General features: G+C 44.8%; 2 long non-coding RNA genes across 2 annotated transcripts in view; one reads left to right on the top strand and one right to left on the bottom strand.

The window, feature by feature from the left end:
* LOC109570776 (uncharacterized) overlaps window positions 1-14,216 on the top strand; it is an 88,459-nt gene that overhangs the window by 39,913 nt on the left and 34,330 nt on the right. The window lies entirely within an intron of this gene.
* LOC139176459 (uncharacterized) lies at window positions 2,436-9,194 on the bottom strand. Its single transcript, XR_011560969.1, has 3 exons — window positions 6,315-9,194; window positions 6,014-6,141; window positions 2,436-5,912 (listed from the first exon to the last, which is right to left on the bottom strand). It is a non-coding gene; the product is annotated as an uncharacterized lncRNA (long non-coding RNA).

Genomic DNA, 14,216 nt, shown 5'->3' on the forward strand with positions numbered 1-14,216 from the left:
AAAACGACACAGATGAAGTTATTTACAAAAGAGAAGCAGACTCACAGACAGAGTAAACTTACGGTTACTAGAGAGGAAAGGGTGGGAGAGGGCCAAGCTGGGAGTCTGAGATGAGCGTGGGCTGCGCGTGCTCAGCGGCTCAGTCATGGCCGACGCTTTGAGGCCCTATGGGCTGTAGCCCACCAGGCTCCTCTTCCATGGCATTTTCCAGGCAGGAATACTGGAGTGAGTGGCCATTCACTACTCCAGGGATCTTCCTAACCCAGGGGTCAAACCTGGGTCTCTTGGGTCTCCTGCACTGCCAGGTGGATTCTTCCTCACTACTGTCACCGGGGAAGCCCCGGACACACACACTATTATTTTTATATATATATATATGTAAAATGTGTGTGTGTGTGTGTGTGTATATATATAATAGGTAAACAACAGGATCTATGGTATAGCACAGGGAACCATACTCAATATTTTCTAAGAACTCCTAAGGGAAAAGAATGTGAAAAAGAATATTTATTACACACACACACACATATAACTGAATTTCTTTGCTGTACACCTGAAATTAACACAACACTAAATCAGATATACTTCAGGATTTAAAAAAACTTGAAATCCCCTAAAAATAGAGTGTGATAAACCCACCCACGTACTTTTGACAGTTTTTATCTGGGTTTTATCACTTCTTTGGCACCATCTTTCCTAGTTTTCCTGTGTCCTCTTCAACTGCTTTCTGCTTTCGTCTTGCTCAGTGTTCTCTCGCTGTGGCCAACATTCAGCGCGTGTTCTGAGAGCCCACTGTGTGAGGGCCACTATCTCAGGCTCAGTGTTCTCTCGCTGTGGTCAACATTCAGCGCGTGTTCTGAGAGCCCACTGTGTGCGGGCCACTATCTCAAGCTCAGTGTTCTCTCGCTGTGGCCAACATTCAGCGTGTGTTCTGAGAGCCCACTGTGTGCGGGCCACTATCTCAGGCACTTCTGCTGCTCCTCAGCGACGCCTGTGCTGATGAGTCTGTATCAGTGGCTTTCAGCCACTTAGACGTGACACGGAAACTCTGAAAATGGGTCTGTTTTGTTTTGGTGGTGGTTGTGGCCCTCTCACCTTGGGGTGAACTTGCGGCCGTGCTCAAAACCTCTGCATGAGGAAAGGGCTGGGTGTGAGGGGCATGTGCCTTAAGCATCCAGTCGCTGGGTAAAACAGCAACGAGAGGTTTAGCATCCTAATTGTCTCAAATATCCTTCTAGAACAATCATGCGAAGTTGTGCCTTCAAACGTCACCTCTGCCTTGATGACTGATTCTCTCTGATGCGTCCAGGCCTTCCTCCCAAGCCTCTTACCTGTTCCTACACACTCTCAAAGTGGAAAGTTACTGTGTTAGTTGCTCAGTCACGTCACACTCCTTTGCAACCCCATGGACTGCAGCTCTCCAGGCTCCTCTGTCCATGGGATGCTCCAGGCAGGAATACTGGAGTGGGTTGCCGTGCCCTTCTACCAGGGGTCTTCCCGATCCAGGGAAGACACACTCTGAGATGTCCCACAAGCTGAGCACATCCAAATCTCCTGTCTCCTACAGTTTTCCCCTCAGTCACAGCCCTGCACTTGGTACCTCCACCACAGATCCGCTCATCTGACGTTCCATCCTCCATCATTCCTACTCGTCACTCATCAGGAGCTGGGTACTCTGTCTTCTTAATGTGTTTTCTGTCACTATGTCCCCTTTTTCTCTTTCTCGCTGACTTGTTCAGAAAACCCAGGTTGCCTTTGCTCTTTTGATCCATCATACAATGGTCAGGTCAAGTCACATCCCAACTTAAAAATCTGAAAATTCCACACGTCCCCACAGCTGTAAAATAAATGGACCTTGCCACCCAAATTCTCTTAGGTTTTGTCATTCCTATTCGTTGACCTGTCTTTCTTCAACCCTAGGACCACAAGCCCGGCCCACACCTCTGTCGTATCTTGCCTGGCTAAGTACAGCCTTGCTTTGCTTTCCCTGTGCTTACGCTTGCCTCCTCCTAATCCGTCCTCCGCAGGGTGTCCATCCCTCTGTAAAGCCCTTAATAGCTTCTCTGTGAGCTAAGGACAAAATACCACCTTTAACTTGCCTGCCAGTCACCAATGGAGGCGGGCCCGCCCAGCCTCCCACCCCCAGACCCCCCCGGGGGCCCTCCACAATGCTCCCCTTCAGCTCTGCAGAGGCGCCTGCCCCTCTCCCCAGGGTCTTCCCACACAGTTTTCTCTGCTGAAAATACCCGTCCCTTCACGTCTTCCCCAGCTAAGTCTTACTCATCCTGTGGGTATCATGAGTCCAAATAACTTGTGGTTTTGCAAAAATGCTGGGTTATTTATGCAACCATTCCTTGCTATTTTTTATCTTTTTTTATTTGAAATAGTTTCTCCTCCCCGCCCCACCCGCCACCCAATATTGTGTTACTCTGTCTTAAAGAACTCGGTTCATCAGTGTTCTCGTTCTGAACACTTTCTGAAAGTCTTAAGCTGACGTGGAAAGCCTCCTCTATGTTCCCATGGATTTTCATCTTCTCTGCCTACTTCGTGCCAATGAAAGACCCCAGGGAGCCTTTTCCGTGCTGAATTTCTCCGTACTCGTGAAAATATTAGCCAGCCACATTCATTCAGTAAATAGTCCAGTAGGAATGCAGTGCTGCCTTCCCTGGGAATTTAGTTTTAAAAGTCAGAACTTGGCTTTTATTGCTCACAATTAATTATTTTCTCCAGTGACCCACAGGACAGAAATCATAAGGACCACTTGCTTAAATGAACTTATATTTACATCTCCTCAGAGTAAAAGTATTTTGGATGAATCTGAGTTTTGCTAGATTTTATTTTTTGAGATTGGAAGACGGATCTAGAAGGGGAGAAATGAACTGTTTTGTTTTGCTTATTATTGTTTTTGCTTCAATAACGTCCTACTTCTACGGCTCTTAAGCAAAACTCTCTGCTTGTCCGTGTTATTCTTCACTGCCTCTGAGCCTGCCCAGAGCCCTGCTGAGCAGTCTTCACGGGGTCACAAGGCTGGTGTCTCTTTCTGCCCATGACAGAGGCCCTGGAGCTTCCTGCAGGAAGAATTCCTGGGGACAGCATTTCTCCCAGGGGTGGTGGGAGCGAGCGGTTTTCATCAGGCAGCCCCACCATGTGGCTGGCGTTTGCAAAATGCTCCACCATAACTGCTTCAGTGACCCCCTTCACTGTCTCCACTATTGAGGAACAATTAGAATGGACACAAACAAGAATCAGATGGTAAAGAATATTCCAATTTATCCTTAGTCATTACAGTAATTGGCTCTCTCACCCCTTCTCTGTTTTCCCTCCTATGTCTTTGGCATCTAATCAATGTATTAGACATCTATCTGTGTCCATAATTCAGTATTTGATTTTAGTTTTGTTTTCTGTCTCAGTACTTTTCTTTCTTAGGAATATCAATTTTACATACATTGAATCACCTCTATATATTTTTCACCTTATTTTCTCCATTCCTTTTAAATTTCTTGTTCATTTCCTCTTCTTTTTAAAATCTCTCACGTCTCCCTGGCTTGGGGCAGTATCTCTTCTTTTCTCCTTTGTGCTAACATTGACGTGGCCTTCACGTGTCCGATCCCCGTTTTTCTCCTGGTTTCCGATGGCTCATCTCCAAAGACGTTTCTCCACTCAGCCTTTCTGACTCACTGGTTCATGCAAGTATGACCTCTTTCTCATGACACATCTATTCATCATATGAAACACCCTTTCATCAAAAATTAAGTTCCTGCTGTCAATTACCAGTTTGAATCAGTCGAATGACGTGTTTTGAATGCATCTCTGTCATATGATGTTTATGCCATATCGCTAGTGCTGGCTTATATTTTCATTCTTGCCGGATTGTTTATAAATTCTCCGAGAGCGGCCGCCATCACTTTTTCCCTAAATCTCTACTGTGGAGCACAGGGCCTCAAACACTGTGGGTGGGTGTCCAATACACCAGAATAAATGAGGGTGGCAGGTACGGAAATTAAGCAAAAGGTATTGATCACACAGTGAGAAAGCAGCAGAGAAGGTTTTACAGACAATGGAACACTTAAATTTGATTTTGAAAACTTAGGAGTTTTCCAGGACACTAAAACCACACAGGGGATCACTAAGCCAGGAGAACGTTACAGCAACCTCGGTGCTCAGGCGCATCAGACTGCAGTGGTTCCCCTAGAGTCTCAGGCTATCTTTGAATGGTCACAGTGTTCTCCAGGCCTGAGTCAGACTTATGTGCTGATGGTTGTTCGGTCCCTCTGATGAGGCTAAGTCACTTCAGTCGTGTCCGACTCTGTGTGACCCCATAGACGGCAGCCCACCAGGCTCCCCGGTCCCTGGGATTCTCCAGGCAAGAACACTGGAGTGGGTTGCCATTTCCTTCTCCATCTGATGAGGCAGGTCCCACCTAAATGAGAGGGACTATAAATGGGAGAGAAATAACTTTATAACAAATAATGAACTAGAAAAGTGGGCTCAGAAGAGGTCTTCTGACAGTTCCTAGGCACATCATTTCTCTATGGCAGTTGTAACAAATTATCACAAGCTGAATGGCTTTAAGCAAGAGAACTTTTTTCCCATAGCTTAGGAGGCTAGAAGTCCAAGGTCAAGGTGTTGGCAGGGCCAGGCCCCCCCTGCAGGGTGCAGGAATGACCCCCCCTGGCCTCTGCTGGCTGCTGGTGACCCCTGCTGTTCTGCTCATGGCAGCACGCCTGGCACCTCTGCCTCTCGTGTGGGATGGCCTTCTTTCCCGTGTCTGTGTCCAGGGCCCTCTCCCCTTACAAGGATACTAGTCTTTGGATGAGGGCCCCAGGCCAGGATGACCTCATTCTAACATGATAATATCTGTAGAGACCCACATCAGGTCACATCCTGAGGTGTCTGGGCAGGTGTGGATTTTGGTGGGGACATCGTCAACCCAGGACAGAAGGTGTCACCAAGCTCTTCCTCTGCTGGAGCCTTTGCTCCTGCAAATAACAAAATTCTCTGTCAATGCCTATTAAATGTCACCTCCTTCAGGAGGAGTATAATCTAAGGTAACGTCTTCTCATTGTTCTCTAGGGTGTATCTGTTCAGCTTCTTTCTTCTCATTTATCAGAACATGTAACTGTTGGTTTACATTCTCCCTCAGAAAAGCACAATCTCCCTGAAACTGCAGAGCCCACTGCTGTTAACTGTTTAGTTGCATCCACTCTTTGCGACCCCGTGGACTGTAGCCGCCAGGCTCCTCTGTCCCTGGGATTCTCCAGGCAACAAAACTGGAATGGGTTGCCATTTCCTTCTTCGGAGATCTTCCCAACCCAGGGGTCAAACCTGTGTCTCTTGCATCTACTGCACTGACAGGCAGATTCTTTACCACTGTGCCACCTGGGAAGCCCAATGTCTGACATATTTACCTTTTTATCCTTATCGTCTGCATTATTCTTGACAAATGATAGGGTATCAACAAAAACATGGTGAATAAATAAATCAATGGGTGAATGAATGGAGGGGTGGACAGAGGATGGATGGATGGATGGAAGGTGTGCATATTCCGTCCTTCAGTCATGTCCGACTCTTTGCAACCCTTTCGACTGTAGCACACCAGGCTCCTCTGTCCACGGAATTTTCCAGGCAAGAATACTGGGATGGGTTGCCGTTTCCTCCCGCAGGGGATCTTCCTGATCCAGGGATTGAACGCTCATCTCCTGCCTCTCAGGTGGATTCTTTACCACTGAGCCATCAGAGAAGCCTGGATGTATGGAATAACTGATTATAAACAATAGGAATTTTCTGCTTAATTACACTTGTTCAATCAACATTTTGCCTTCCGTGCTAATAAATGACTATTATATTTGTACACTTACATATTTGTATCTCAGTTAGTATCTGCAGAAAATATTGAGGGCCTTCGACAGTGTCTATGAGGAAAAATGAAAACAGCCTGGATTCAGTCCTTGCTCCCAGAGGCTTATAATTTAAAACAGAAGAAACACATTTTAAAAAAGAAAACAATAATCACCTTAGGAGTTTTATCTTGATGGTGGTATCAATTCAACATATTCAAAAAACTGCAAAAGCTTAGGTTCACATGTAGTGCACATTCTTCCGAAACTGCTACCACGTAGTAAGTTAGCTCTCTTCGAGGCTCTGGAACATAATAAACACTCAGTAACTATTAGTTGGATAAGTTAACGATTGAACAGTTTTGTCAACAAGCAGAGGAATCCAACCCTTATCGCTAAGGAACAGGCACCGGTTTTGCAGAGCTTACGCGGACAGGAGCCACTCATATCTGCAGTGTTCCTGACAGTCTTTCTCACCAGAACTCCTGGCTAGACTGCCTCGTGTGTGGCAAAGTTGGTCTTGCTGTCTGAAAATTTGTGGGAAACGATCCACAAGTGACCACCGGCTTAGCTGGAGTCCTCTCTCTTGAATTTGGGAACATTCCGTGATCCCTGTCAAAGAAGGACTGATTAGCAGATTTTTTTTTTCTTAGTGAAATCCTCCGTCTTGATAAGCAAAGAAAAGCTTAGTAGTAAACTGAATTGTAATGGGACATTTTATTTTTACTTGGAGAGTAATTGCTTTATAATTACATAAATTGTAATCCTAAAGGAAATCAGTCCTGAATATTCATGGGAAGGACTTATGCTGAAGCTCCAATACTTGGGCCACCTGATGCAAAGAACTGACTCTTTGGAAAAGACCCTGATGCTGGGGAAGATTGAAGGCGGGAGAAGGGGATGACAGAATGAGATGATTGGATGGCATCACCGACTCAGGGGACATGAATTTAACCATGCTCCAACCACAGTGGAGGACAGAGACACCTGGCGTGCTGCATGCAGTCCAGGGGGTTGCAAAGAGTTGGACATGACCTAGCAACGGAACAACCATTTCTTTACAATGCCGTACGACAATGTGAATCAGCTATACGTACATCCCCTCCCTCCTGAGCCTCCTGGGCCCTTTAAATATATATATTTCTTGCTCTCCACTAGATAAGGAGAGTGAAATTCGACTTTTCTTGACTTAGCACTAAACATGTCTCATGACAGTTTGAGCCATGGTGTTGGCAGCTTCCTTGGCCAAAAGCCTAAGGCTGTATTACTAATTTATCAGTGTCACCATGCACATCTGAGCTGCCTTCTGTAATTTTCTTGCTCTCCTCATCTTGGACCCTTCCAAGTATTCTCCACGTTAGGAGTTAAGAGCGTTCCTCCTTTCTACTGCACCTGCCTTTAGATGAGTAATTTTATTCATCCCTGTCCAGGAACCCTTTGAAACTCCCTTTGTGGATCAGTCACACAGCTGTATCCTGGTCCAGGGGCCACGTCGGAGGCCCTAGGACTCCTGCTCTCACAATTCTTATTGTCCGTCTCGGGAAGTGCCTCTCCTTGCATGTATGTTTCTTGCAAATAATGTCGTCCTGAGTTTCTGACTTGATCCCAAACAGTCAAGCTGGCGCTTTATTCTCCTGGAGATGAAGGAGCAGGAGTGACTGGTTTCTTCCCCCCACCCCCCCCCAATTTGCTCAAATCTGCGAGCCGCTCAGAGAGGAGGCATGGCTACACGTGTCAAGGGCGCTGTCAATTAGGGTAACAGGCAGGGGGCCCCGGTGTTGAGCTGTGTCACAGGCGATGCTGGTTTACTCAGAACAAGAGCAAGAGGGTCAGGAGCTCTCTGACTCACGGCGTGCTCTTTTTGAAGAGTGCATTGTGATTTCTGACAGAGGAAGGAAGGAATTCGGACAAAACAAGGGAAGGAAGAATTTGTTTATTTCTTTCCACCAGCCAAGTCTCTGGTTCCTGTTGCCAAGAATATAACTTTAATTTACGAGACAAATACAAACCTAACTATATACCATTTAAAATTTAATTCCGAGTAACACCATCTCTTGGGATTCAAGTTCTCTATTTTGAGGTTAAAAAAAATGAGAAAGATAAGAATCCTGGCAGATCCCTTCATGCAAATTCTGTCACCTGTATGCGTGGTTAACAAAAAATATGGGTGTTGAATACAATTTAATGAATTATATCTATTTTCAAATTAAGTCTGAATATATTTGCCACACTACAATCAGGAGTGCATTCTGGTTTTCAGCAAACTGGATACTAAGTAGAGAAATGACATTCACACAGAGGCCTCAATGGACATTCACACAGAGGCGGCCGCTTGAAGTCTAATCACCTCTGAGAAGGAGCCTTGGGGCTAATGGTCCAGTGATCCCCGTTGTTAGTACACCGACCTGAGTGATGGCTTTTCATCTTTCCATACACGTGTGAATAAAATCATGGAAAATATGAGCAGAAATGTTTTAAACAAAGTACAGATTGTACGTTCAAATACCATATTCAGGAGATATCAATGTTAAGGTGGTTCTTAGTGACGTTAAACTGAGAATGCTGCTCACTGCCTTTTCACGGGATTGTTTAATAGTATAAAAATTATGACAGCACACTGTGTAAGTGGGGTGTGATAAAAATTAACACTCCACTAACAAGAAAAGAAAACCCAGTAGAGAAAGAACAGCCATAAGGGATCCATTATTTACTTTATCCTTACAGAGAAAAGTGAGCAAAAATTGTACCTGTTTTGCATTTTAATAGTAATGTTCAGAGTTCATGTTTCCCCATAGATCTAAAAATACCCAGGAATTTTTTAAAGTTAATAAATCTATGATGCTAAATTTTGGATTATAAAAACATTATAAACAGTTACATTTATTTATTCTGCATAAAACAAGAGAGAAAACTCACTGCATTTTCCTATGAGAAATTTCCATTTCCAAAGGAACGATGTATTTTCCCCACTTGGTAATTCAACAAGTTTCCAGGCTCCCTGGGATCCGTGAGAGGGCACTCCTGCGCCTCCATCCTTCATGGAGCAGACACAGTGCTCGCCACTCCTGCTTGTAAGACAGGCGTGCACCTTCTAAAAGACGGAGGGCAAGAGGACAGGGGCGACAGAGGAGGAGATGGCTGGATGGCATCCCCGACTCCACGGACATGAGTTGAGTAAACTCCGGGAGTTGGTGGTGGACAGGAGGCCTGGCGTGCTGCAGTCCATGGGGTCGCAAACAGTCGGACAAGACTTACGTGTCAAACAACAACAACGTGAACCTTTGGACCAATGCTTGCAAAAGCCCAGCAGTTAACACACTGCTTAGAAAGCTAAGAAACATAAACCAAGACACAGAATCGGTGTGACTGACATTTCTACACCAAGTCACTGCAACAGGAATCATATGTATTTCTAACCGTAACCAAGTTTCACCGGGGACTTTGCACGCGACCGTGCCCCCATCCCCCACCTGCATGGACCTTTAAATTTCCATTTTAGCTGAATCAGCATATAACCTTACAATACTTTCAAATCATGAGAAAGGCCCTTGACCTGCCATCCCCCATCCAACTTCTGCCCAATTTCTCTGCCCCCCTTTATGAAACTCATAGCAAATACTGGCCCTGTTCCCCCAGTCCAGCTCTCTTCATGCACAGCCTCTTTAACCCACCAGTCACAGCAGCACTAAAACCGTTCTGTGGAGCGCAAGGTCACCAACAATATCCATGTCCTCCAACTGAATGTCTAACTCTCTGCTGCCATCATTATATGCCCTAAGCAGCATCTGCTGGAGTGGATCACTCCTTTATGACAAGCCTGCCAGCACACGTCCTGCATAAGCAAGTACTCTGACTTCACCAAACACTTCATGTCAATATGCTTTTAGGGGAGCTTTTCTGTATCTACTCTGGCTTCACAGGTGGTTTTATTCAACCGTGTCCTTCCTTTTATCCCTCCCACCTAAGGACACTCCTATTCTGACAGCTGTCACCCGAACCTTAGGACTAGATTTGCTCGCTTTCTCTGACTTGTCATCACAGTGCTGGGAGTCACTGTTGCTTCTGCTGCATCATCAGCAGTTCGTTCTTTTACACTGTCACACAGCATTCCATTGTATGAATATTCCACATTTATTTCCTCTATCAACTATGGGTTGTTTATTATGTGGGGATATTATGAGTCAAGATGCTATAAACACTCATGAGCATATGTTTGATTGGACATAAGGCGATGGCACCCCACTCCAGTACTCTTGCCTGGAAAATCCCATGGATGGAGGAGCCTGGTGGGCTGCAGTCCATGGGGTTGTGAAGAGCTGGACATGACTGAGCGACTTCACTTTCACTTTTCACTTTCATGCATTGGAGAAGGACATGGCAACCCGTTCCAGTGTTCTTGCCTGGAGAATCCCAGGGACAGGGGAGCCTGGTGGGCTGCTGTCTATGGGGTCGCACAGAGTCGGACACGACTGAAGCGACTTAGCAGCAGCAGCAGCAGCAAGCACTTGTTTTGGCTGGGAATGTGTTCAAGGAAGGAAATGCCCAATTCCATTCTTAGATATAGGTATTTGCTGTCGTTGTTGCTGTTCAGTCACTGAGTTGTGTCTAGCTCTTTGCAACCCCGTGGAGTGCAGCGTGCCAGGCCTCCCTGTCCTTCACTGTTTCCCAGAGTTTGCTCCAATGCTTCCCGGGCAGCTCAGACAGTAAAGGATCCACCTGCAACGTAGGACACCTAGGTTTGATCCCTGGGTTGGGAGGATCCCCTGGAGGAGGGCATGGCAACCCACTCGTGTTCTTGCCTAAAGAATCCCCATGGACAAAGGAGCGAGGCAGGCTACAGTCCACGGAGTCACAAAGTGTCGGACATGACTGAGCGAATAAGCACAGCATAGCACATACCATTAAGTTGATGATGCTATCCAACCATCTCATCCTCTGTTGCCCCATTCTCCTCCTGCCCTCAGTCTTTCCCAGGATCAGGATACAGGTATAAGCATATTTATGTTAGTTAGTACTACCAAAGAGTTTCATAAAACATTTATATCAAGTTACAGACCTATAGTCAATGTAAGAGAGCTCCATTTAATTCAAATTTACACCAAGCTTGATACCAACTGTTAATTTTAGCTATCAGATCAGATCAGTCGCTCAGCCGTGTCCGACTCTTTGCGACCCCATGAATCGCAGCACGCCAGGCCTCCCTGTCCATCACCAACTCCCGGAGTTCACTGAGACTCACGTCCATCGAGTCAGTGATGCCATCCAGCCATCTCATCCTCTGTCGTCCCCTTCTCCTCCTGCCCCCAATCCCTCCCAGCATCAGAGTCTTTTCCAATGAGTCAACTCTTCGCATGAGGTGGCCAAAGGACTGGAGTTTCAGCTTCAGCATCATTCCCTCCAAAGAAATCCCAGGGCTGATCTCCTTCAGAATGGACTGGTTGGATCTCCTTGCAGTCCAAAGGACTCTCAAGAGTCTTCTCCAACACCACAGTTTAAAACACTATTTTAGCTATAGTGGGTATATAATGGTAGCTCATGATTTTACTTTGTATTTTTTTCCTAATGCTGAATGATACTGAGAATCTTTTCATATATTTTAGTGTCTATTTTTATATCTTCCTTCATGAAGTGTCTTTTGAAGTCTTTGCTTATATTTCTCTTGAATGATCTGTGTATTATCAATTTGAAAATTACTTTTTAGAAACACTAAATGGCTTTATGCATTTTCTGCATTTAGAATCTTTCACTGGTCTGTGCTTTGCTTACCTTTTACTTTTTTAATAGTGGTTTTGATGAGTAGAAATTTTAAGTTTAAAGAAGTCCAATGTACTGTTGATTTCTTTTATCATTAGTGATTTGTTATCCTGTTTTATTTTTTAAATTTTTATTGGAGTATAATTGCTTTATGATGTTGTCAAGTGTCTGCTCTACAATAATGCAGATCAGCTACATGTATACATATATCCCCCCGCCTCCCCGGACCTCCCTCCCACACTGCAGCCCACCCATCTAGGTCGTCACAGAGCTCCAAGCTGATCTCCATGTGCTAAGAAGCACGTTTCCACTAGCTGTATATTTTACACATGGCAGTGTATATGTGTCAATGGTATTCTCTCAATGCATCCCCCCTCCCCTCCGCCCATGCTCACGTCCATTCTCCACACCTATATTCCCATTCCTGCCCTGCAAGGAGCTTCATCTGTACCATCTCTCTAGATCCCACGTATACATGTTAATGTACGGTGTTTGTTTCTGCCTTTCTGAGTTACCTCACTCTCTGTGACACATTCTAGGCCCATCCACACCTCTATAAATGACCTAATTTTGTTCCTTTTATGGCTAAGCAACACCCCACTGTATACACGTACCACAGCTTCTTTATCCAGTCCTCTGCCGTTGGACATTTGGACGGCTTCCTGATTACTGTAAATAGTGCTGCAGTGATCATTGTGGTACCTGTTTTTTGCATTACGGTTTTCTCATGGTAAATGCCCAGGAGGGGGATTGCTCCTGGGTCATATGGTAGTCCTATTTTTAGTTTTTTAAGGAACCTCCATACTGTTCTCCACAGTGGTTGTATCCATTTAAATTCCCATCAACAGTGTAAGAGCGTCCCCTTTTCTCCACATCTTCAACATTTACTCTTTGTAGATTTTTGATGATGGCCATTCTGACCTCTGTGAGGTGATACCTCATTCCAGTTCTGATTTGCATTTATCTAATAATTAGTGGTATGCTGCAGTCCATGAGGTCACAAAGAGTTGGACACACCTCAGCAATCGAACAACCACCACAAAATAATTAGTGATGCTGAGCATCCTTTCATGTGCCTGTTAGTCATCGTATGTGCTCTTTGGGGAAATGTATATTTAGGTTTTCCACCTATTTTTTTTATTGGGTTGTTTGTTTGATATTGAGCTATTTGTATATTTTGGACATTAACTCTTCTCAGTTGATTCATTTGCAAATATTTTCTCCCATTTTTATTTTTTCATCTTGTTTATAGTTCCCTTTGCTGTGCAGAAGCTTTGAAGTTTAAGTAGGTCCCATTTGTTTGGATTTTATTTTAATTACTGTAGGAGGTGGGTCAAAAAATATCTTGCTGTGACTTATATAAAAGAGTGCTCTGTGTTTTCCTCTAAGAGTTTTATAGTACCCAGTCTTACATTTAGGTCTTTAATCCATTTTTAGTTTATTTTTGTGTATAGTGTTCAGTTCAGTCCAGTCACTCAGTCGTGCCCAACTCTTTGCAACCCCATGGACTGCAGCACACCAGGCTTCCCTGTCCATTGCCAACTCCTGGAATTTACTTCAACTCATGTCCATTGAGTTGGTGATACCATCCAACCATCTCATCCTCTGTCATCCCCTTCTCCTCCTGCCTTCAAACTTTCCCAGCATCAGGGTCTTTTCCAATGAGTCAACTCTTTGCATGAGGTGGCCAAAGTATTAGAGTTTCAGCTTCACCATCAGTCCTTCCAATGAATATTCAGGACTGATCTCCTTTAGAATGGACTGGTTGGATCTCCTTGCTGTCCAAGGGACTCTCAAAAGTCTTCTCCAACATCTCAGCTCAAAAGCATCAATTCTTCGGTGCTCAGCTTTATAGTCCAACTCTCACATCCATACATGACTATTGGAAAAACCATAGCCTTGACTAGACAGACCTTTGTTGGCAAAATAATGTCTCTGATTTTTAATATGCTGTCTAGGTTGGTCATAATCTTTCTTCCAAGGAGCAGGTGTCTTTTAATTTCATGGCTGCAGTCACCATCTGCAGTGACTTTGGAGCCCCAAAAAATAAAGTTTGTCACTGTTTCCACTGTTTCCCCATCTATTTTCCATGAAGTGATGGGACCAGATGCCATGATCTTCTTTTTATGAATGTTGAGCTTTAAGCCAACTTTTTCACTCTCCTCTTTCACTTTCATCAAGAGGCTCTCCAGTTCTTCTTCATGTTCTGCCATAAGGGTGGTGTCATCTGCATATCTGAGGTTACTGGTATTTCTCCTGGCAATCTTGACTCCAGCTTGCCATTCCGTTCTCCGCAGACCATGTTTTGTCAGAACTCTCCACCATGACCCATCCATCTTGGGTGGCCCTACACAGCATGGCTCATAGTTTGATTGAGTTAGACAAGGCTGTGGCCCATGAGATCAGATTGGTTAGTTTCCTGTGATTGTGGTTTTCAGTCTGTCTTCCCTCTGATAGAGAAGGGTAAGAGGCGTATGGAAGCTTCCTGATGGGGGGTGTGTGTGTGTGTGTGTGTGTGTGTGTGTGTGTGTGTGTGTGTACACACATATAGTGTTAGAGAACATTTCATTTCATTCTTTTACATGTAGCTGTTTCTTCCCAGCACCACTTATCTAAGAGACTGTC

The sequence above is a fragment of the Bos indicus genome, chromosome 16 (genome assembly GCF_029378745.1).
Source record: "Bos indicus isolate NIAB-ARS_2022 breed Sahiwal x Tharparkar chromosome 16, NIAB-ARS_B.indTharparkar_mat_pri_1.0, whole genome shotgun sequence".
In the NCBI taxonomy this organism is placed as follows: domain Eukaryota; kingdom Metazoa; phylum Chordata; class Mammalia; order Artiodactyla; family Bovidae; genus Bos; species Bos indicus.